Source organism: Palaemon carinicauda, chromosome 16 (genome assembly GCF_036898095.1).
Source record: "Palaemon carinicauda isolate YSFRI2023 chromosome 16, ASM3689809v2, whole genome shotgun sequence".
Lineage (NCBI taxonomy): Eukaryota > Metazoa > Arthropoda > Malacostraca > Decapoda > Palaemonidae > Palaemon > Palaemon carinicauda.
The window spans coordinates 65,779,638-65,804,792 of NC_090740.1; the positions used below are offsets into that span (position 1 = coordinate 65,779,638).

Genomic DNA, 25,155 nt, shown 5'->3' on the forward strand with positions numbered 1-25,155 from the left:
GCCAGCGAAGAAGAAATGTCCATTCCTTTGAGCCTGAAGGCTAGACTTAAGGCTGAATGATAGCCTTTCACCGCCGAGACTGAAAGGCGCATTTCTTCTCGCAAATACACGAGGAACTCCGCTATTGTTGGAATAGTGGCATCGAGTGGAGAGAGACCCCTTCCACGACACCAACCACAGAAGACTTTCCACTTTGCCTGGTAGACACATGCAGATGATTTTCGCAGATGTCCAGACATCCTGATCGCAACTTGTTACGAAAATCCTCTCTCTGCGAGGGGATGCTGGATAGTCACCAGGCGTGAAGTCGTAGCGAAGCTACTCTCCAGGCGTGAAGTCGTAGCGAAGCTACTCTCCAGGCGTGAAGTCGTAGCGAAGCTACGGCTTTGTGGAAGATGTTGGCGTGTGGTTGTCTGAGTAGATCGTGTCGTGGAGGGAGTTCTCTCGGAAGTTCCGTTAGGAGTTGCAGAAGGTCCAGAAACCATTCTGCGTGATGCCATAGCGGAGCTATGAGGGTCATTGAAAGATTGATCAATATTCTGGTCTTGTTGAGCACCCTCCTCATCAGACAGAACGCGGGAAAGGCGTACACGTCGATGTTGTCCCACCGTTGTTGAAAGGCATCCTGCCAGAGCGCCTTGGGATCCGGGACTGGGGAGCAGTACAGCGGAAGCTTGAAATTCAAAGCTGTTGCGAACAGATCCACAGTCAGGGAACCCCACAAAGTCACGACTTTGTTGGCTACTAGATGATCCAAAGACCACTCAGTACTCACTATCTGAGATGCTCTGCTCAGATTGTCGGCGAGCACATTCCTCTTGCCTGGGATGAAACGTGCCGATAGTGGAATCGAGTGGACTTTGGTCCATCTCAGTATCTCTACTGCAAAAAGGGATAGCTGTTTCGAAAAGGTACCTCCTTGCTTGTTGATGTAGCCAATACTGTGGTGTTGTCACTCATCACCACCACAGAGTGACCCGCCAGGTATTGTTGAAACTGTTGAAGGGCCAAGAAAATGGCCTTCATCTCTAGAAGATTTATATGGAGGCACTTTTCTTATTCTGACCACAGGCCTGAGGTCCTGTGGTGCAGAACGTGGGCCCTCCACCCTTTCTTTGAGGCGTCCGAAAACAGCATCAAATCCGGGGGGAAGACGAGAAGATCCATTCCTCTTAGTAGGTTCTCGTCTGTCACCCACCACTGGAGGTCCGTCCGTTCCGCAGATCCCATAGGGATCATGACATCCGGGGAATCGTAACCTTGATTCCACCGGGACTTGAGTCGCCACTGGAGGGATCTCATCCTGAGGCGACCGTTGGGAACTAGACGAGCCAAAGATGAGAGGTGACCGAGGAGACGTAACCACGATTGGGCTGGAAGCTCTTCTCGTCTGAAAAAAGGGCTTGCGACCTTCCTCAGCCTTGCTATTCTGTCGTCCGATGGGAAGGCTTTGTGGAGATTGGTGTCTATAATCATGCCTAGGTATACTAGACTTTGAGTGGGAAGCAGAGAAGACTTTTCGAGATTTACCATGATCCCAAGATCCTGGCAAAGTCCCAGAAGTTTGTCTCGGTGTTGAAGAAGGGATGACTCCGAGTCTGCTAGGATCAGCCAGTCATCCAGATAACAGAGGAGACGGATGCCGATCCTGTGTGCCCAGACGATATTAGGGTGAACACTGGTGAAAACCTGAGGTGCTGTGGAGAGACCGAAACACAGCACCTTAAACTGGTACTCCTTGCTGTCTAGGCTGAATCTTAAGTACTTCCTTGAAGACGGATGGACTGGGATCTGGAAGTACGCGTCCTTCAGATCCAGTGTACACATGAAATCTTGTGGTCTCATTGCAAGTCTGACCGTGTCTGCAGTCTCCATGCTGAACGGAGTTTGTTTGCCAAATACCTGTATGTTCAGAGCGGAGAGGTCGATGACTGGTCTCCAGCCTCCAGACGCCTTCTTTACAAGAAAGAGTAGACTGAAGAAGCCTGGGGATCCGTCGAGGACTCTTGGAGAGCGCCCTTCTTCAACATGGTCTGGACTTCTGCCCGAAGGGTCTGGCCCCTTGCTGATCCCATGGCAAGGGAGCTCAATGACACTGGATTCGTCGTCAGGGGAGGTAGAGATGTTGTGAAAGGGACGCGATATCCCTGCTTGATTACGGAAATCGTCCAGGATTCGGCCCCGAGTTGCTGCCACCTGTCTGCGCAACTTTGTAGGCATTCCCCCACTGGTGGACATGCAGAGGGACTGCCAATCCTAGCGTTTGCAGCCTCGGCTGCTCCCTCTAGGATTTTTCCCTCCCCTGGAGGACTTTTTGCCTTTCCTGTCCTTGACAGGATAGGGCTTAGACACCACTGTCTTCGCTGCCGTTGTCGGTTTCGTGGTCTTGGTAGGACGGGGGTGCTGGGGCGCTGGAGGCTTATAGGGCTTGGATGTCAAAGCCCTATGTAGGAGGGAGTCTTGGTGGGACTTCCTCCACCTCTCAGCAGCATATTTCACGTCTTTAGGCTCAAACAGACTCGTTCCCTCCACGGAAGAATGTCTGAGCCTGCTTATCTCGGTGCTAAGGACCTTCTGATGGAACCTCTCAGCCACCGTGTCCCGACGTTTCAGGATGGTGTTCACCCACAAGTTCGAGACTTGGTGGGTCAGAAACTTGATCGTGCGAGTGCCTGAGAGTAGAAAGGTCTCCATAGCTTTCCTGGTACGTTCTTTGGAGAAATCCTCCGAACGTATCAGGATACCTAAGGTCCCTAACCAGATATCCAGCCACGAAGTGGCCTGCATAGCACACTTCGCAACCTTCTCCTGATTAAGGATCTCAGTCGCCGAGAATGAGACCTGCCGGTTGGAGAGTCTCTCAAGAGGGACTCCCCTGGTAAGCTCTTCCAAAGAATGGTGAAGGGGAAGAGCTAAACATGGCTCCTCCAAGATCTCGAAGTACCTCCTTTGCTGTACGCGAGGAGGTTGGAGAAGCTTGTTACCGGCACTGGATCGGCTGGAGGAGGCTAACTCAAAGAGCTGGACCGCGATCTTGTCCATGGTACTCTTAACCCCCTGAGACCAGGGCAGAGCCGCACTGGCCTTAGAAGATTTTTGAGTCCCAAATACTCGGTCCAAAACCGTGTCTTTGCCCTCTCGAGGGGGAATCTCTGGGTCAGCAAACCCATTGAGAGTCCTCATAAGGGTCAGAACCTGCCAAAATGCATGTTCTGACTCCTGTAGCTCTCCTCCGGATGCTGGACTCGAAGCGAAGTCTCCTGTCCCCAAAGGCTCTTCTTGGGGAGAATCGCGAACGTTCTCCGAGTGACTGGCTGGCTCCGTCCAAAGTCTCGTCAAGGATTTCGGTACTGTTTTAAGAGTCCTTCGGCTCCCTCCTGGGAGGGATGCAGGACTCCAACAACGACGGAGGTAGGCTCTTCTCCGCCCCTACCCGAGAAGACTTTCCAACGCGAGGTGGGGTTTCCCTCACTGATGCAATGGGGAAACGTCTCACCTCACGTGACTCCCCTGAGGACGGCAAATCGTCGTCCGACAGGGAGGAAGAAAAAGTCTGGGGGGGGAGGGAGTCTGCCTCGAAGGCTTACGAGGAGACAGCTTGGTCCTCGGAGAAGTCACCGCGTCCGAAACTCCTCTTTTTCTCTTCAGGGGGTTAGACGCAGCCAAGGATTTGTGGCCCAATTCAGAGAGAACAGGCTTGACAGCCTGTGTAACTGCTCTGATCAGTGCCCCAAACCACGGCTGCTGACTGATAGCTGCGCTGTCAGACACTCCCTCTGGAGGGACAGGGATCGACTGATCCCTGGGAGGAGTTTCCATAAGGGGGTTTGCCTGAAAAGAAAAGGAAGAAAAGGAAGACATGTCCCTGGACCTTTCTGGAGCCTTCCCCTCCACCGGTGAGTGCGCTGTACTGCACTTGCGGGGGGGGGGGGAGGGATGCGGCGATGGCGACCTTGCCGTGCGTTGTCCTGCACCCTCGCGCGCGGGAAGGTATTGGCTATCACGCGGGGGAGCGCGCTGGGGAATACCCGGGGTCGCGCGCGGGAGAATGATGGTGCGCGAGGGCGCGCAGAAGCGTGCGCAGGAGACACCGGAGAGTGCGCAGGAGACACCGGAGAGTGCGCAGGAGGCTGATTGTGCGCTCGCTCGCGCGGGTGAATGTTCGCGCCCACGCAGGATCAGGATGAAGGGCCCGTGTGCGTGCGGGCGAGAGATCGCGCGCCTCAGAAGATGTCATAGGGCGCGAGCGCGCAGAAGAGATATTTCTTGCACGCGGGCGCGCAGTAAGAACCTGCGTTCGTTGGCGCGCCTATTGTGGGTGCACATCAGGCTGGCGGTGTGTAGCTGCTGTAGGGGATGGGCGTGGGGGCGCAGGGGACGTGCAAGCATGGCGCATGCGCGCATCCTCGTGGGCGCATGCAGGTGAACGCGCGCGGTTGCACGCTGGCGCGGGATGGCGCGCAGGAGATAGCAGGCGGCGCGTTGGTGAGCGCTGACGAGTAAGTGAAGTCTTAGACTTCCCTACCGCCCCCAGATCCGAAGATCGTGGGCGCTCAGGAGAGCGCTGGCGCGTTGGCGAGCGCTGACGCGTAGGAGAGCGCTGGCGCGCAGTAGGTTAATGGCGCGCAGTAGGTTGATGGCGCACAGTGGCGCGCTGGCGAGCAGGTGAGCACTGGCGCGCAGGCGAGCGCTGGCGCGCTAACTCAAGAACAGCAGGAGAGCGCTGGCGCGCTATCTCAGGAACATTCTTATGGGCAGGAGATTGTCGGCGCGCATGGCGCGTAAGGGACGTGCGCGCGTGATGGCGCGTACACCCTTGTTGCCCTGAAGGGACCGGTGCCTGACTATGAAAGACAGGTTTAGTCGGCGCGAAAAGCGCATCAGCTGCCAGGAACAGCAACGGCAGGTCAGCAGGTCTGTCGGGTGGAAGGTCAACGTGTCCTTTGATAGGACGACCTTCCACCGAAGGGGATCGCGAATTATCCGCAGAGAGGTCCAGGGTCGTAGCAAGAACAGTCGGTGATCGATGACGAGGCTCCTCTGCGGCGGACTGCAACGATGATGATGATGAACCGAAGAGGCGCCTCCTCACCGTCTTATAAGGTGAAGGAAGGCTTCTCCGGCAAAGAGGAAGGTGAGCCTTGCGACGTATACGCCCTCTGGCGGCCGTTGGATCAGTGAGCTGACCTTCAGCAATCCTCCGAAGAGGAGTCTCTGTGAGTGAACTCCCCCAAGGGGGAGAATCACCGGCAGGAAAGACTGTTGGACTTAGTTTCTCCCTCTTAGGTTGAGTAGGAACGGGAGAAACTAAGCCTTCAGCAACTGCGGGATGAGAAGAGGCAGAGGTATTAGGAGATACCGCATTGCATACCTCTGACACCACAACGTCGACAATAGACAGAGGATCAACCTCTGCCAAAGTCGGCGATTGCTTGACAGCGGCACCCAATCAGATGATGTCAAGAAGTGCTTCCTTGGAGGGCGAACCCTCGAGCCCCAAGGAAGACCAAAGCTGAAATAAATTAAACAAATTAAGATCCTCCCCCGGGGAAGAGGTGGAGCTGCCTCGCTAGGGGAGGCAACGCCATCTCTCGAACCCCGAGTTCGGAAAACAGAACCACGGTCTACGCTACCACTCGCTGGTCTCTCGTAAGAGACCGATCGAGCGGGAGCTTCGAAGGAGGTTTGGGCAATGAAAGAAGAGTCCATGGGATTTTCTCCTTTCGAAGAAAACTTCAAAAGAGAAATATCCTGCCTGGACTTCTTCTTACGTCGCCGAGAAAACCTCTCCCACTGGGAGGTAGACCACTCCCCACACTCATTACCACTATCACACCGTGGCCCTCTACAGTAAGGGCAAAGGGTGCGAGGTTCCTTCTCGACCGCCGACATGAAAGTTCCACAGGGGCGGTCGGGTAAACCAGGACAGGTGCACATATTCGCAGAGGCCAACTTCACACTCAAACCTGTAGGAGAAAAAGCAAAAAGACATTAATGGCTGTCAGAAACAGGTGAGGGTGAGAGCGGACACGTCCGACTACCACCCGAGCCGAGAGCAAAGTGAGCTCAAGCACAGGTGTGTGTGAGGGGGGGGTAGCAAGCTACCCTCCCCTACCCCCCGCTAACTAGCGGTGGGGTAGTAAACCCTCGTTAAAATTCTAATGGCTCGTCATTTCAGCTACGCCGAAAGTAATACCTCAACTAAATAGCGTGGTTTGTATGTCAGTTACGGAACAAAATAAAAAAAAAAAGCAGCATTGGTTCCAGAATGAGCAGGGCCCTTTATTCTGACCAACAGTGTACATGATCAGTCCGAGCACTGATAACAGGAGCATAAGCTCTTGTACCCCCCCCCCCTTCTGTCAGACATCGGTCAAGGGAAAAAGGGCTAAGGGCATCATCCCAACCAACAATACATGTGTTCTGTCTAGAACAAGATTAAGCACCAGTAAAACAAAAGCATAAGCACCTGTACCGTTATAACAGAATTTGTATGGAAAAACTAATCTTAATTTGCTTTTGTAGATTTAAGTTATATGTTCTCATCCCATCTGTTAATAATAAAAGAAAATTTAATCTTGTTCTGTTTCAGACTAACACAAAGTCCTACTCCCTTTGGGGCTTATATAAACTGTACAGTACTTAGTTTGTTTTTAAATACTGAATTAGAACTACTATAGTGTTTTGAAAGTCTATATACTACACACGTGAATACTGTAACAAACTAGTTTGCAGTGTGTAAACATCAGCTCGGTGTCTTTGAGACGTTGATACAGTTAACAATATTTTTGATGTTTTCTTAGCATAGAGCTACTTGGACTGCTGAAGTGTTGGCAATCTACTACTATACTATCAGCCAGAAGTGTATTCCCTCATAATTTACTAGTCATTTTGTTTGGAACTTGAGATGCTAGAAGACAATAAAAGAAAGGTAAATTACATAAAAAGATTAAAAAAAATCTACATGTTGATAGCTCTCAGTGATATTTGCAACACATTGTTATGTTAACTAGTTTTCAGTAGCTTTTGGTTATTTTGTTGAAAGACAAGCTGAATCTGCTAATGAATTTTTGAAATTTAATTTTGAGAAATGGTATTTTTTATTATAAAATTAATTTTTAAATACTGTATACTTACCTGGTAGTTACATATACTATAGCTTAATCACGCGTTTCGTCGCGCGCAAGGTAGAGATTCAAATTTCGCAGCAATCGCCGCCATGACAGTAGGTAGTCATACATGAGCGCCATCTCTCATAAGTTACCAGAACCATTCCCAACATTCCTCAGAAATTCCATGCCCCTGTTTTCAGAAGGGAGGAGGGAGGGCCCTTTTATATATGTAACTACCAGGTAAGTATGTTTAAAAATGACAAATTCGTAGATAATTTTTATTTTTCCCAACTATACAAACCTTAGCTATTTACATGGGGTAATTACTTCGGCGTAGCTGAACGACGAGCCATAAAAGTTTTAACGAGGGTTTCCTACCCCACCGCTAGTTAGCGGGGGGATAGGGAGGGGTAGCTAGCTACCCCTCCCCCTCACACACACCGGAGAATACTCCACTTTACTTAGAGGTAGGACTTATCTTGGGGGACAGGGCTGGCGGCCACATAACTGTAAATAGCTAAGGTTTGTATAGTTAGGAAAAATGCAAATTATCTACGAATTTGTCATTTGTTCCGTAACTGAAATACAAACCACGCTATTTACATGGGGTGACTTAACCCTTAAGAAGGGTGGTAAGTCCCGGCCATACTGGCTTTGGCTTTCCCGGGGATTCCATATTCAAGCGATCAAGTACTCGGACAATAGGGAATCCCTGCTCCTCGCTGGCGGTTGTGAAACTGCCGCGGCCTACATAAGGTGTGTGCGAAGGTGAAAAGTGACTTGTCCCAGGCAGTTGCCCTGGAGTCCCTCAGAAGGAAATCCAGGCTAGGACTCTCCCAATACCACCTCGTCAGGGTATGGGGACATGACAGTATTACACCTAATACTAGGAACACAAGGAAGCATGGTCTACATGCAGTGGTTTGAGGTCAGCTGTGCAGAGAACCCAGGATGCTGCTTTCTCTGTGGGAGGAGAGGATGAAGAAAAGAATAAGGGCCAGACAGATCTTTTCATTCATGCAGACTAACACCAGGTAACAATGCCCTCAACCTTCTGCTACTTGTCCATCAAGGAGCCTGAGGTTTAGACCAGCTGTTGTGAAGCCACCACAGAGCCGATAGAAACGTATCGAGCCTCCTGTGGGTCATGTCTTGCAGGTAAGGGGCTGAGAAGAAGGTCTGATGCTCAACATCCCCGCTTGAAGGACCTGCGTCACTGAAAGATGCTCTATGAAGGGCAGGGACGTATCTAAACCCCTGACATCATGGGCTCTAGGGCGATGCGACGGAGAAGGGTCAGGATTAAAGGCAGGGTGTAGCACCCTGCGAAGCCGGGCCGAGATGGTACTCCTGGAGACCCTTCTCATCGTTACCCAGGATCCAAGAACGAGACTTGAGCCTGGAGAACGAACTGCAGCTGTTCTTTGAAGACGCCAGCTCTCCCTACCGGCAAGGTAGAAGGTCTGAGTCATCTGCTACAGGACGGAGACTCGAACCCTGGAAGGTGTCGAACAGCGGGTCCGACACTCCCGGATTCTGAGTCTCGGCAACAAACCTCAGGGACGAACCTGAATGTTGCCTCCCCCTAACCCCCTGAATGGGTGAAGTCGTAAGAGAGACCATGTGACTTGCTTGGCTGAAGACAGGCTAGCAGGAACACTGTCTACCCAGAAAGGTGGTGATCTGGGGACTTACGTAGTGGTTCGTCAGGGGGTTTCTTTAGAGACTCGAGGACTCGAACCACGTCCCAAGGAGGAGGTCTCACCTTCGACTAAGGGCAGGAGAGGACAAGGCTTCCCATGTGAAGGAAGAGTTCCAGCGGGGGAGAAATGTTTGGCCCTAGAGCCCGGAGGCAAGACTTAAGGCTGAGGGATAGCCTTTCACAGTCGAAACTGAAAGGCACATTAATCCCGCAATCCCTATAGGGGCTCCGCCATCACTGGAAGCGGCATCGTGTGGAGGGATGCCCTCTCCCCGACACCGGCCACAGAAACTCGCTTTTTCGCCTGGGAGACTACTGCGGAAGACTTGCAAAGGTGTCCAGGCCTCCTTTTCGCCACTTGTGCGAAAATCCTCTCTCTTTGAGGAGAAGCTGGAGAGACTCCTGGCGGGAAGTTGGAGCAAGCTACGGAGGCAACACATCAATGGTGTCCCACTGTTGCTGGAAAGCATCCTACCAGAGGGCCTTGGGATCCGTGAATGGGGAGCAGTACAGCGGGAGCTTGCAGCTCAGTGCTGTAGCAAAACGGTCCACAGAGGGTGCCCCACCGAGACAGGACTTGTAGGCTACTTGAGGATCCAAAGACAACTCGGAATGTGGTGTCCGTGACACACTGCTCAAGACTGTCGGCGAGCCCATTCCTTGCCTGGAATCAAGCAAGCTGTTAAGGAGACCGAGGGGGACTCGGACCATCCCGGTATCTCTACCGCAGGATGGGATGGTTGTACTGAAAAGCACCTCCTTGTCTGGGCCAGAAAACCATCACTGTGGTGTTGTTGATCCTCATAACCATAGAGTAGTCCACCAGGCTAGGTGGAGCTACTGAAGTGCCAGAAACACGGTTTCCATCTCTAGTAGGTCTAGAGAAGGTTCTTCCTGGTTCTGACCACCGGCCTGAGGACCCGTGGATCAGAACGTGGAGCCCCCCCCCCTTCCTTTGACGCGTCCGAAGACAGCATCAAGTTTGGGGGAAGGACGAGAAGGACCACTCCCTATTGTAGGCCCTCGTCTGCTTCCCACCCCTATGGGTCCGTCTTTACCGGTTGTCCCCTAGGGGTCTCGGCATCTGGGGAGACGTGTCCCGACTCCCCCGCGCCCCGAGTCGCCACTGGAGAGAACTCATCCTGAGGCGACTGTGGAAACCAGACGGGCCAGGGAGGAGAGACGTAACAACCTCGGGTTGGGGGGGGTCTTCTCGTGTGAGGAAAGGTCTCGCGACCTTCCTCTGCCTTAGTACCCTGTTGTCTGAAGGGAAGGCTTCGGGAGAGGAGCCTAAGACCAGGCTCGGTATACCAGACTCTGAGAGGGCTGCGGGGAGGACTTCTCGAGGACCACCATGATCTTTAGAACTTGGTAAAGTCCGAGGAGCTTGTCCCGATAACGAAGAAGGGATGCCTTCGAGTCTGCCAGGATCGGCCAGTCACCCAGGAAACGGAATGGCCGGAAGCCGATCCTGAGAGCCCGTGAAGAGATCCGAGTGGAAGTATCGGCGAACTGTTGAGGTGCTGTGGAGAGGCTGAAGCACAGCCCTTGAACTGGTATATCCGCCTTCCAGGCAAACTCCACAGTACTTCCTTGAAGATGGGTGAACCGGGACCGGAAGTACGAGTCCTACCGGACCAGAGTACACATAAAGTCTTGTGGTCTTAACGCAAAGCTGACCGCGTCTGCTGTCGCTATGCTGAACGGAGACTGTTTGACAACCCTGAACAGAGTCGAGAAGGGATGGAGATGATTAAGGAGGCCTCGGAACCCGTTGGCCACCTCTTAGAGGGGGCGTAGGCCTATCTCCGACATGGACTGGACTTCCGCCAGCAGGGCCCGTCCCCTCACCGATCCCTACCCAGGGAGGAGGGAGGGGCTCGATACCAGCCGGGATTGTTGAAGGAGACAAGCTCGGAGAGTTGGCCCTCGGCTTAGTCTCTGGCGCTCTCCATTCCCTGAGACCAGGGCAAGCTGCACTGGCGTAAGGGATCCTTGGGTGAGTAGATTCGGTCCAGGACTGTATTCTTTCCTTACCGAAGAGGAATCTCTGGATCTGGGACCCCCTTGAGGTTTCTCCTGAGGGCCAGAACCTGCCAGGACGCAAGTTCCGACCCCTGCAGCTCCTCCTGATGGACTGGCAGCGAGGTCTCCCATCCAAGGAGGTTCTTTCTGGGGAGACTCGTAGACATGCCCCAAGGGTCCAACTGGATCTGGTCGGATCCTTGCGGAAGACAGGGCCTTAGGATCCCTCCTAGGAGGGAAACAGGACCCCTGCGATGAAGGATGTAACGCTTCGCCCCCTCCGCACGATAGGACCTCAGGAGGAGGCGGGGATTCTCCCTATGGAATGAAGGGGGAGAGGACCAGGTCTTCCGACCCTCCTGGGGATGGGTAATGCTCATCCGCAGGGGAGGGGAGATGAAGTCTGAGGAGGGCTCATCGCCTGCGTAAGGACTCGCGAAGGGACAGGATAGCCCTTGGGGAAGATACCATGCCAGGGATTCCTCTCACCCCCTTCAGGGGGAGAGGAAGCTGCTACTGATTAGTGACCCCAGTCAGAAGGCACAGGCTAATCGCCTGCTTGAGCGCTCTGACGACGGCATCACACCAGGGATGCCGACCAACCCTCGCGCTGACAGGGAGTCCCTCTGGAGGGAAGAGGATCGCTCGATCCTCTGGGGGAGATGACACATGAGGGATTGCCCGTAGAGAATCTGCAACGAAGAGAGAAGAGACCTTTGACCTGTCCGGAAACCTTCCCCCCTCCGAAGAGGACTCTACGCAGCGGGGAAGGGAAACGCGGAGGTGGCCAGACCGCCATAAGCCCTGATGTAAACAGGGCGCAGTCACATCAGAGAACGGTGCGCCGATCACGCAGACGATCGCGCGAAAAGCACAGATCTGGGTAGCGCGTGAATAAAGCATGCGTAGAAGTATAACCGCGCCCGCATGCCCGCGTGAACGATCCCCGCGCTTCCACCCATATGAAGATCGCTGGCGCTTGCGCATGAACGATCGTGGGCGAGTAAAACCATCCCACACGCGAATGATCTCGGCGAAAAAAGATCGCCGGAGCTAGTGCCGTCGGCGATTGCATGTGGGAAACCATCCCACGTGCGGAAGAATAACGCTGACGATCTTCGGTGCTTACGCGAGTATGAAGATCGTCGGCGCTAGCGCGAGAGAAGACCGTAGTGCCCGCGTGCGTATGATCCCCAACTATGTAAGACGATCGTCGGCGATTCGCGTGAGCACGGACGATCTTCGACGCTCAGGCGTGAGCGAAGATTGACGGCGCTCGCGAGCGAGAGAAGATAGTCGACGATCGCGAGCGGGAAAACCTCGGTGCCCGCGCACGGACGATCGCGAGCGGTTAACCGCGCGCGGACGATCCGTGTGAGGATTGCATGAGCCTCAATGGTCGCGCGCGGGAAACCATCCCGCAAACGGAATGATCTTCGCTGCTTACGCGTATTGTGAAGATCGTCGGCGCTCGCGCGCCTAGCGCCGAATCCGAAGATCGGCGGCGAACGGCCGTCGACGATCGCGTGCGGAGAACCGCGCACGGATGGCCTCGTTGCCGTGCGCGGGAAACCATCCCGCGCACAGAACGATCATGGGAGCTTATACGTACTAAGAAGATTGTCGGCGCTTGCGCGCTTAGCGCCGGATCCGAAGATCGCCGGCTAACGGCCATCGATGATCGCGTGCGGAAAACTGCGCGCGGACGGCCTCGTTGTCGCGCGCGGGAAACCATCCCGTGCACAGACCGATCCTCGGCGCTTACGCACATTAAGAAGATCGTCAGCGCTGGATCCGAAGATCGCCGGCTAACGACCGTTGCCGGGTTAACGATCTTAGGCGATCACGCGCTGCAAAAACCGCGAGCGGAAGGGGCTTGAAGATCGCGCGCGGGTAATCTACAGTATTTGCACGTTAGCGCGTAGCAGAAGATCATCGGCTAACGATCCTCGACGATTGCGAGATCACGCGCAGGAAACCATCCCGCGCGCGGGCGATCATCAACGCTTACCTGTTAGCGCGATCAGAAGATAGTCGGCTAACGATCCTCGACGACCGCGCGTGAGTGAAGATCGTAGGCCCCTGTGCAACAGAAGATCGTCGGAAATGGTTGAAGGCTCGGCTAACTCGTAGATCAGGAACTGGGATGTGTCCCTAAAAGGGAGGGCATCCCATGAAGAGGACCAGGAGGTCTACTTCAGTGCCGACGATCAACTGAGGGACTGCTAAGTACTCCGAGGAGTGGTCTCTGTGAGGTATCTTATCCGCGAACGGGAGAGATGGCCTTTGTAGAAGAGACTTAGAGACACCGAAGGCTTAATTGCTGGTGAGCGCCAGTGCGCTATCTCAGGAACACCAACGATGTGCGTAAATGCGCAGGGAACGTTGGTAGCAGCCTAACTGAATACTGGAACAGGGTGTCTCTAAGGCAGTCTCAGGAACAGCAGGAAAAGCAGTCGAGCGCTGGCGCGTAAGGGAACGTTGGCGCGCAGGTGATACCTGGAACTTAAGGGACTTACTTAGGGCGTGAGAAAGTCTCTCCTGCCCCGAAGGGAGGAGCCCGTTGGATAACGGGGGCGTGGGCGCCCAAGGCGCGTCTGCAGTCAGGAACGGATACAGCAGGCAACAGGTACACTGAGGGACGAGAGACCAAGGGTCTAACGTAGCCTGAGTGCGAAGCCCCGAGGGTATTAGTTGCAAGACCCCGAAGGGTCAATGCAAATGAGAAACCGAAGTTTCTCCGTCACTAATCACCAAAGTGTAGAAGTGACTAAAGTTACGAGAGCCCGAGGGAACTGCGAAACTAAAGTTCCGAGACCCCGAAGGGTCAGGGAAACAGAGAAACCGAAGTTTCTCTGACACTAAACACCGAAGTGCTAGTGACTGAACAGCAAGCTGTTGACAACAGGAACAATCCTTCGAAGAGGAGTCTCTAGGAGTAGCCTCTCTCGCGAACGAGAGAGGTGAGCACTTCATAGAAGAGACAGGTGATGGAGCCCCGAAAGCCCGTGACATCAGCAGACGTAAACAGGAACAACCCTCCGAAGAGGAGTCTCTGTGAGTGTCCTCTCACGCGAACGGGAGGGGACACTTCATAGAAGAGACAAAAGGAGCGACGAAGATCCAAAAAGGCGCATCTTAACCCCCTTATAAGGGGAAGGGAGGCCCTTGCGACGCAGCGGACGGTGAGCCTTACGGCGGAGGCGGCCACGGGGAAGATCATCAGGACCATCAGTCCTCCGAAGGCGAGTCTCAGTCAAGGCACTTCCCTTAGAAGGAAGCTGAGTCGTAGAAGAGCCCGTAGGACTCACTTCCCCCTTCGAAGGATGTACGGAAGGGGGAGGAGAGCCGTCAGCACCATCATCCTCAACTGCACCTGCAGAGGATTGCCCAGCCACGTCGGAGGCCTCTGCCACCACGACGTCGACGATAGACAGAGGGTCTACCTCTGCTACCGCCGGCGACTGCTTAACGGCGGCCCCCAACAAGACAAGGTCAATCAAGGCGACCCTGGAGGGCAAGCCCTTAAGCCCCAGGGAAGCCCAAATCTGTAAGAGATCATCATTAGACAAGGAGTTATCAATGGCCTCCCCCGGAGGAGGAGGGGGAACCGCCCCGCTATGGGAGGCGACGCCCTCTCCCCCCACCCAAGGTCGGGAAACAGAACTAGGGCCTGCGCTACCACTCGGCCGACTCTCCTTAGGAGCCGGACGAGGGGTAGCTTCGGAGGAGGTTTGGGCGGCGAAAGAAAGTCCCGAGAACCTTCCTCCTTCAAGGCAACCCCCGAAGAGAACGGTCTCTCTTGGACTTCTTCTTACGCCGGCGGCCAAACCTCTCCCACTGGGAGGCAGACCACTCCCTACACTCACAACAAATGTTTTCCTGGTCACACCGTCGGCCCCGACACTGAGGGCAAAGGGTGTGAGGGTCCGTATCTAAGGCCGACATAAAGGTCCCACAAGGGCGGCCGGCAACACCAGGGCACGTACGCATAGTAAGATAATAATAAACGGTAGTCAACTTCAAACAAACACACAAGCTGTAGAAAAGAAAAAGCAGAAAAAAAGATTAAAGGCTGTCAACGAGGACGATGAACAGACACGTCTGTTCACCGCCGAGCCAAAAGTGAAGTAAGCAAGTCACCGGTGTGTGGGGGGGGAGGGGTAGCAAGCTACCCTTCCCCTAACCCCCGCTAACTAGCGCGGGGGTAATTAACCCTCGTTAAAACTATTGGCTCGTCATTTCAGCTGCGCTAAAAGGTAAACCCAATGTAAATAGCGTGGTTTGTATTTCGGTTACGGAACAATTATCTTTTCTCCAGTAAATTTGGTATAAATTTTCCCCACCCAAAAGCCCAGTTTCCACTGTGTGACCTCCATTACCGTAGGATATATCTTATTAACTATAACTACAACAGAAATAAAGGTCTTTTTGAAGTTTTTCTATACAAAACCCCATTTCTTTTTTAGTAAAACTCTTGCTGTGTTAAAGAATAATACCAAAGAATCTGCTAGGCTAACATTATTGCTTGAAAATGAAACTGCTTCCAGTAAGATAAACCAAAATGTTATTTTCCTTAGTAAAATAAATTTTTGAATATACTTACCCGATGATCATGTAGCTGTCAACTCTGTTGCCCAACAGAAAAAATCTAAGGTCGGGATACGCCAGCGATCGCTATACAGGTGGGGGTGCACATCAACAGCACCATCTGTCGAGCAGGTACTCAAGTACTTCTTGTCAACAAGAACTCAATTTTCTCCTCGGTCCACTGGTTCTCTATGGGGAGGAAGGGAGGGTCCTTAAATTCATGATCATCGGGTAAGTATATTCAAAAATTTATTTTACTAAGGAAAATAACATTTTTCAATATTAATCTTACCCGATGATCATGTAGCTGATTCACACCCAGGGTGGTGGGTGGAGACCAGCATACATGTAAACAATAGAAGCTAAGTATCCCGTATTTCATTTTATCAGTTATTCAAAATAACAAACATAAAATAAATAAGTACCTGGTAAGGAAGTCGACTTGAACCCTTACTCTGCCTTTTTTAAGTACGTCTTCCTTACTGAGCCTAGCGATCCTCTTAGGATGCTGAGCGACTCCTAGGTGCTGAAGTATGAAGGGCTGCAACCCATACTAAAGGACCTCATCACAACCTCTAATCTAGGCGCTTCTCAAGAAAGAATTTGACCACCCGCCAAATCAACCAGGATGCGGAAGGCTTCTTAGTCTTCCGTACAACCCAAAAACAACAATAAAAAGCATTTCAAGAGAAAGATTAAAAAAGGTTATGGGATTAAGGGAATGTAGTGGTTGAGCCCTCACCTACTACTGCACTCGCTGCTACGAATGGTCCCAGGGTGTAGCAGTTCTCGTAAAGAGACTGGACATCTTTGAGGTAAAATGATGCGAACACTGACTTGCTTCTCCAATAGGTTGCATCCATAACACTCTGCAGAGAACGGTTCTGTTTGAAGGCCACTGAAGTAGCGACAGCTCTAACTTCATGTGTCCTTACCTTCAGCAAAGCAAGGTCTTCTTCCTTCAGATGAGAATGGGCCTCTCTAATCAAAAGCCTGATGTAATAAGAAACTGCGTTCTTAGACATCGGCAAAGCAGGTTTCTTGATAGAACACCATAAAGCTTCTGATTGTCCTCGTAGTGGCTTTGTGCGTCTTAAATAGTACTTAAGAGCTCTTACTGGGCAAAGTACTCTCTCTAGTTCGTTCCTCACCAAGTTGGACAGGCTTGGGATTTCGAACGACTTGGGCCAAGGACGAGAAGGAAGCTCGTTTTTAGCTAGAAAACCAAGCTGCAAGGAACATGTAGCCGTTTCAGATGTAAAACCTATGTTCCTGCTGAAGGCATGAATCTCACTGACTCTTTTAGCTGTTGCTAAGCAAACGAGGAAAAGAGTCTTCAATGTGAGATCCTTAAAGGAGGCTGATTGAAGCGGTTCGAACCTTGCTGACATCAGGAACTTCAAAACCACGTCTAGGTTCCAGCCTGGTGTGGCCAACCGACGCTCCTTTGAAGTCTCAAAAGACCTAAGGAGGTCCTGTAGATCTTTGTTGGAGGAAAGATCTAAGCCTCTGTGGCGGAAAACCGCTGCCAACATACTTCTGTAACCCTTGATCGTAGGCGCTGATAGGGATCTTACGTTCCTTAGATGTAGAAGGAAGTCAGCTATCTGCGTTACAGAGGTACTGGTTGAGGATACTGCATTCGACTTGCACCAGCTTCGGAAGACTTCCCATTTAGACTGGTAGACCTTGAGAGTGGATGTCCTCCTTGCTCTGGCAATCGCTCTGGCTGCCTCCTTCGAAAAGCCTCTAGCTCTTGAGAGTCTTTCGATAGTCTGAAGGCAGTCAGACGAAGAGCGTGGAGGCTTGGGTGCACCTTCTTTACGTGCAGCTGACGCAGAAGGTCCACTCTTAGAGGAAGAGTCCTGGGAACGTCCACTAGCCATTGCAGTACCTCGGTGAACCATTCTCTCGCGGGCCAGAGGGGAGCAACCAACGTCAGCCGTGTCCCTTCGTGCGAGGCAAACTTCTGAAGTACCCTGTTGACAATCTTGAACGGAGGGAACGCATACAGGTCGAGATGGGACCAGTCCAGAAGGAAGGCATCCACGTGAACTGCTGCTGGGTCTGGAATCGGAGAACAATACATCGGGAGCCTCTTGGTCATCGAGGTAGCGAATAGATCTATGGTGGGCTGGCCCCACAGGGCCCATAGTCTGCTGCAAACATTCTTGTGAAGGGTCCACTCTGTGGGGATGACTTGACCCTTCCGGCTGAGGCGATCTGCCATGACATTCATGTCGCCCTGAATGAACCTCGTTACCAGCGAAATCTTTCGATCTTTTGACCAAAAGAGGAGGTCCCTTGCGATCTCTAACAACTTCCTCGAATGAGTCCCTCCTTGCTTGGAGATGTACGCCAACGCTGTGGTGTTGTCGGAGTTCACCTCCACCACCTTGCTTAGATGGAGGGACTTGAAGTTTATCAAGGCCAGATGAACTGCCAATAGCTCCTTGCAATTGATGTGAAGTGTTCTTTGCTCCTGATTCCATGTGCCCGAGCATTCCTGTCCCTCCAGTGTCGCACCCCAGCCCGTGTCCGATGCGTCCGAGAAGAGACGGTGGTTGGGGGTCTGAACAGCCAAAGGTAGACCTTCCTTGAGAAGAATGCTGTTCTTCCACCACGTCAGTGAAGACCTCATCTCTTCGGAAATGGGCACTGAGACTGCTTCTAGCGTCATGTCCTTTCTCCAGTGAGCCGCTAGATGAAACTGAAGGGGGCGGAGGTGGAGACTGCCTAACTCGATGAACATGGCCAGCGATGAAAGCGTCCCTGTTAGACTCATCCACTGCCTGACTGAACATCGGTTCCTTCTCAGCATGCTCTGGATGCATTCTAGGGCTTGGTTGATCCTGGGGGCCGACGGAAAAGCCCGAAAAGCTCGACTCTGAATCTCCATACCTAGATAGACAATGGTTTGAGATGGGACGAGCTGGGACTTCTCTATATTGACCAGGAGACCCAATTCCTTGGTCAGATCCACAGTCCATCTGAGATTCTCCAGACAGCGACGACTTGACGAAGCTCTTAAAAGCCAGTCGTCCAAATAGAGGGAGGCTCTGATGTCTGCCAAGTGAAGGAATTTGGCAACATTCCTCATCAGTTTCGTAAACACAAGAGGTGCCGTGCTTAGGCCAAAGCACAGGGCTTGGAACTGGTACACGACCTTTCCAAAGACGAACCTTAGGAAAGGTTGGGAGTCTGGATGGACGGGAACATGAAAGTATGCGTCTTTCAGGTCCAACGAGACCATCCAGTCTTCCTTCCTGACCGCTGCTAGGACCGACTTCGTCGTCTCCATTGTGAACGTCTGCTTGGTGACAAAAGCGTTGAGAGCACTGACGTCCAGCACCGGTCTCCAACCTCCTGTCTTCTTCGCTACCAGGAAGAGACGGTTGTAGAAGCCCGGGGATTGATGGTCCCGGACTATGACAACCGCTCCCTTTTGTAGCAAGAGCGACACCTCTTGTTGCAACGCTAGCCTCTTGTCCTTCTCCTTGTAGTTGGGAGAGAGGTTGATGGGAGATGTTGCTAAAGGGGGGCTGCGGCAGAACGGAATCCTGTACCCCTCCCTTAGCAACTTCACAGACTGAGCGTCTGCACCTCTGTTCTCCCAAGCCTGCCAGAAGTTCTTGAGCCTGGCTCCCACTGCTGTCTGGAGAGGTAGGCAGTCAGATTCTGCCTTTTGAGGACTTGGAACCCTTCTTCGATTTGCCACGATGACTGTCTGCACGGGTACCTCCTCTGCTGGAGGTTCTGCCACGAAAGGGCGGGATGAACCTAGACGCTGGTGTGTCCATCCTAGGTCTAGGCACGGAAGGTAAAGCTTTAGCCTTACGTGCGGAGGACGCCACCAGGTCATGGGTGTCCTTCTGGATCAACGAGGCAGCCATCCCCTTGACCAGCTCTTCCGGAAAGAGACACTTGGAAAGCGGAGCAAACAACAACTCCGACTTCTGGCATGGAGTGATCCCAGCAGACAAGAAGGAACAAAGATGGTCTCTCTTCTTAAGCACTCCCGACACGTACGAAGCCGCAAGCTCACCAGACCCATCCCGAATGGCCTTATCCATGCTAGACATGAAAAGCATGGCCGAGTCCTTATCCGAAGGGGAAGTCTTTCTGCTTAACGCTCCCAAACACCAATCGAGGAAGTTGAAGATCTCAAAAGCACGAAAGACTCCCTTCAACAGATGATCCATATCAGAAAAGGACCAGCAAATCTTAGATCGTCTCATAGCCAGCCTGCGGGGGGAGTCAACCAGACTTGAGAAGTCGCCCTGGGCAGAGGCAGGAACTCCCAGGCCGGGTTCCTCTCCCGTGGCATACCAGACGCTAGATTTGGAAGCAAGCTTGGTAGGCGGAAAGATGAAAGCAGTCTTTCCTATCTGCTTCTTGGACTGCAACCACTCTCCCATAACCCTCAAAGCTCTCTTGGATGAGCGTGCGGGAACTAGTTTGGTGAAGGCAGGAGCTGCTGACTGCATGCCTAACGCAAACTCGGAGGGAGGAGAGCGAAGTGTTGCAGACACAAACTGTTCCGGATACAAGTCCCTGAACAGGGCAAGGACTTTCCTAAAGTCTAAGGAGGGAGGCGTAGACTTGGATTCTTCTAAGTCGGAGTGCGGATCATCCAAATGTGCAGCTTCGTCGTCATCAGTAACTCCATCATCAGACAGCTGAGGAGGAAGTGGCAAAGGTGGAGCAGAATGCTGAATGGCTGAATCCAGCAGCACGGGTGCATGCGTAGCTGCTGCGGATCCAACATCATGCCGCTGCTGGTCAGTCTGCGAGCTGGCAACAACAAAAGCGGAGTGTTGGTGTGTGGGAGGAACTGCCGTGGGTTGCGGAGCATGCCGCATGGGTTGCGGAGCATGCCGCAATGCGTCAAAACACGGCAGCTCGACAGCACCTTCCCCCTGCTGATGCGAAAGCTCACGCATGTCTACGGAGGGTGCAGCATGAACATGCGTCTGGCAGGGTCGACTGCGCATCGGTGGTGGAGCTCTCACAGGTGGAGTGTGGGAGCAGGCAGCCGCAGTATCTGCTGAGCGCACAACCGTGGCAGGTTGTAGGTTAACAGGTGCAGTGTCAACCTTCTCAGCATGATACTCCTGCATGAAAGCAGCAAGCTGAGACTGCATAGTCTGCAGCATGGACCACTTAGGGTCTACCGTGGTTGGTGCGGCAACAGACGGAGTAGTAGCCTGTTGTGGAACCACTCTACCTCTCTTGGGAGGTGTGCAGTCTTCGGAAGACTGCGGCGAGTCCGAACTGACCCAGTGGCTACACCTGGGCCGTTGGACTCGCTCGGAAGGGACCTTACGCTTGAGAGGTCGTGAGACCTTGGTCCAACGTTTCTTCCTCGAAACTTCTTCCACAGACGAGGAATGACAGGGCTCATTCGTCTGTTTGTGGATGGGACGATCTCTGACAGATACGTCCGCAACCACTGAGGGTACATCCGTACGCTGATCAAGGCCTGTCGAACCCTTTGGTCCTTCGACATTGCTTCTCCCCTGGGCTTGGGAGCTTGCAAGAGGTCCCGGACTGGGAGGACGATTGGCACGTACAGGAGTACCCTCATGCGCAACACTGACACTGACACTTTTCACTTCACTTGCACTCACTACACTTCCCACTGCACTTCGCGCTTTCAACTCTTTGACATCGGCCAAAAGTTGATTACGGTCATTGGCTAATGACTCCACTCTGTCACCAAGAGCCTGAATGGCACGCATCATATCCGCCATGGAGGGTTGAGCACTAGTAGCAGGGTCGGGAGTCACCACTACAGGGGAAGGAGTAGGTTGAGGGGCATGGGGAGAGGAAAAATCAAAAGAGCGAGAAGAACTCCTCCTGATCCTATCCTTCTCTAGCCTACGTGCATTCTTTAGGAATTCGTTAAAATCGAATTCCGAAAGCCCAGCGCATTCCTCACATCGATCTTCCAATTGACAGGATTTACCCCTACAATTGGAACAAACGGTGTGAGGATCTATGGAGGCCTTCGGAAGACGCCTAGAACAAGCCCTAACACTACACTGCCTGTACTTAGGGACTTGTGAATGGTCAGACATCTTGAATTCCAGAAATAGTCAGGGGGGAAATCCAAAAACTAGCAAAGTTCATAAACAATTAATCCAAATCTAATCCAAAAGCTATATAAGCTAATGATACAGGTTCCTGAATAGCGAAGGCTAAAATCTAGAGCGAATACATCACCAAAAACGTGAAAAACAACTCCAGAAACAACAGCGTAGCCAAGTAGGTCTTGCCGGTGGCACGACAGAGGAAAAATTGAGTTCTTGTTGACAAGAAGTACTTGAGTACCTGCTCGACAGATGGCGCTGTTGATGTGCACCCCCACCTGTATAGCGATCGCTGGCGTATCCCGACCTTAGATTTTTTCTGTCGGGCAACAGAGTTGACAGCTACATGATCATCGGGTAAGATTAATATTGAAAAATAACAATTCCCAGGCTAACCTAACTGAAATTACATTTTTATGGATATAACATATTAAGGCAATATCATTAGGCACTATGGTAGATCTGGGAGGTGATCCCACCACTATAGTATGAAGTAATAGTTGGACAGCAAGATGGAAAACAAAGTAGGAACGGATGATGGAAAGTGGTGCAGCTAAAGGCTTAAGGACATTGCATAGACCATTTAGTGGTGTCTACTGTTATGAATTAGGCAATCATAGCCATGGGCATGGTAATAAATAATTCCTTATTAGTATTGGCATTACACTCGGACCCGTGATTGAATTATTGTTTCGTTTCAGCTAAAATAAACATAGAACAAACTCCTCAAGATCGCGGGACCCGTAATGAAAATCAAGTAAATAATTTGGTTATAAACTGACTTAAATGTAAAAATAAAGAATTTACTATTAAAGTATTTACCCAAAATAGTATTATAATTTTCTAAAATAATGAATAAATAGATAAACAATTAAGTATTAAGTTTTGCGATAACAAGCAGTTTGGACAGTCGAGTCTTTAGACAATAGGTGACTTCAAGAAATCGTTCAGTAAAACTTTTACATTCTACTATAAGCAGCCGCTTAGTACACAGCGCGGAAACGTCTTTACTGTGTTGTTTTTTAAATACATATATCGACGCTTCATATGCAATATAGCGAAACACGTCTTGACTTCAAGGAACACTTCTTGAAAAAGCTCCAGCACAAGATAAGTATGCTTCTCAATGTCGATGTGTGGATTAGGTTAGACCGGTCTATACCGTTAATATCTTGCATTGTTTGTAAAGCATACGACGGCAGAAGAGATTTATGCTGTTAGGGAAAAAACGGTGAGGTTTCTTGTTAAGATAAATTGTGTTCACAGACCAAGCGGTTAATTTTGTATCTGTGCGATATACTATTTCATTTTTTTCATTGCAACTTTGAAAATTATATCAAATTGCAGCTCTACACTGAAATGATTGAAGTGAACTAATGGGAGTAACCTACTACTGTAATTTTTGTTGTTAAAAGCCTTTGGAGCTTTTGTAGTTTGTTGGGACAGTGTATAAAATTTCAAAAGTTGACTGAAAAACCTCACTTTAAAAATGAAACAAACACAGGAACGTCCCCTAACCTAATGTAAGAGCCGTATCCTGGAGTCTTTGTATATCAGCGGCCAGGTCCTCCCACATACATAGAAGAGATAGAAGATGGTAGTTTTCTTCCTATTTTCTAGTCATCTGTAAAACATGGCCACTCTACTACAAAAACTTTTTCCGTTCTATAAAACCTTTGCACACGAATAGCCCCTACTAAACTTTAACCTAACCTACAGGACGTGTCCTTACCTAACGGGAGGGAGGGGGTAACAGGCCCTGCGACCACCCTTACACTGCTGTATTCTTAGCTTACCGTTTCATTCGTAGCAAAGAAACACAATTATAAATAGTAAGGGAAAATATCTTACATGTAATAAAGTTTACACTTGTCCAAAAGAACTACATTCACCCCAAAACTTTTCCAGATTCTAAATGCTGAAAGCCTTAAAATGCATACGATAAAACGACTGTGAAGGTCCTGTGGAGACTAAAAATCCCCTTCAACATAGGACCAGAAAAGCAGTCCTTGAAGTAAGTCAAATAAAGAATAAAGACTTTCACCATGAACTCCATAGCAGCGCAAGTCTTAAATCCCACAAGATCTCCTTTGAAGTCTATCATGGAAGGACCTAACTTAAGATTTCCTAAATGAAGGTGACCTACCTCAAGTCAGGGGTACCGAAGTGTATATCTGACATGTTGACGGAAATAGATATTTATAAACTGAGTCATTCAAAAGAAGGTTGGAAGCCCTTCCGGGTGGCTCCACAAACAAAACACTATTGGCGCAAACAACTAGAGATAATGGGCAGCCTGCCAAACACACAGGATATAGCCTCTTATCCTTTTAAGCCTGTAATCATTTTGTTAAGACCTCACGTTTGACACTCCGACACCATAAGGTTAAAAAAAATAAGTTATTTTGAACAAAGTTAATTATAGACTACCTACACAACTGAGCACTCCACTGTTTGCAAAGGTGTTACTGGCGTAATTAACTCGTTAAAATAGGGTCGTTCGTGCCTGTAATTAAAGGACCCATTACAGCCATCACCTATAATTCGTGTCGTGAGGGATTGTCTGCCCAATCCTGTAAACAATAAGGAATAGAAAGAGCAAATTCGTGAGCAGTAGGAAGTTATTGGATACTTTTTCTTGTCATTTATACATCAACTTGATACCTTATATGTAGGATCTAGAAACTTTTGCGATCCTTTAAATTGCGAGACGTAGTTGCTTCCTGGTAGTTTAAAATCGTAAACAAGGCTTCGTTCAGTTTCGGTAAATAGAACTAGAAAACGTCTCGGGTAACTTTAACTCACGAAAGCTATAATTGGCTTTACCTCACATATGTCACTCCAGTAGTTTATTAATACTTTCTTATTCTTGTGTCAAATGCTTCACTTCAAATAAGTCATGCCAGTAGTTGATAGCTGATAAAATTTTATAAATAATTCATTCGTCTATATATATACATATATATATATATATATATATATATATATATATATATATATATATATATATATATATATATATATATATATATATATATATATATATATATATATATATATATACACACACACACACATATATATATATATATATATATATATATATATATATATATATATATATATATATATATATATATATATATATATATATATATATATATATATATATATATATATATATATATATATACATATATATATATATATATATATATATATATATATATATATATATATATATATATATATATATATATATATATGTGTGTGTGTGTGTGTGTGTGTGTGTGTGTAAGATGAAGCTGCTTGCAGCGCCTAAGCGCCGCCCACATAGTGACGTCATTGTTACGTCACGGGCTATCTGTATTTCCTTCCGCTGTGTATCAGTTGCAATGAAGATACGAAACCACGTTGATTATCATTTCCTGATCCTGCCTAGCTTAAGATCTAACATGGTGCAGTGAAGGAAAATAAAAAGAAGACCTACAGTAATAACCTTGGAACAGCATGGCACCACCGCCGAGACGACCCTCGTTTGCATTGCCTAGGGACAGGATTGCAAGGACAGGATTCACAGGAACCTTTGGAACCGATGTCAGGATATCACGGCTTCCATGCTGCAGGCCCACCA

At 50.3% G+C, this 25,155-nt stretch overlaps 1 protein-coding gene across 6 annotated transcripts in view; it reads right to left on the reverse strand.

The window, feature by feature from the left end:
• LOC137655753 (uncharacterized) overlaps nucleotides 1-24,114 on the reverse strand; it is a 53,047-nt gene extending 28,933 nt beyond the window's left edge. For 2 of the 6 annotated variants that reach the window (XM_068389832.1, XM_068389829.1), the window contains exon 1: nucleotides 23,952-24,109. The gene's annotated coding sequence lies outside the window, so the exon portion shown is untranslated. The other 4 variants (XM_068389827.1, XM_068389830.1, XM_068389831.1 and 1 more) reach the window with 4 other exon arrangements.
• Between the last annotated feature and the right edge of the window lie 1,041 nt (nucleotides 24,115-25,155).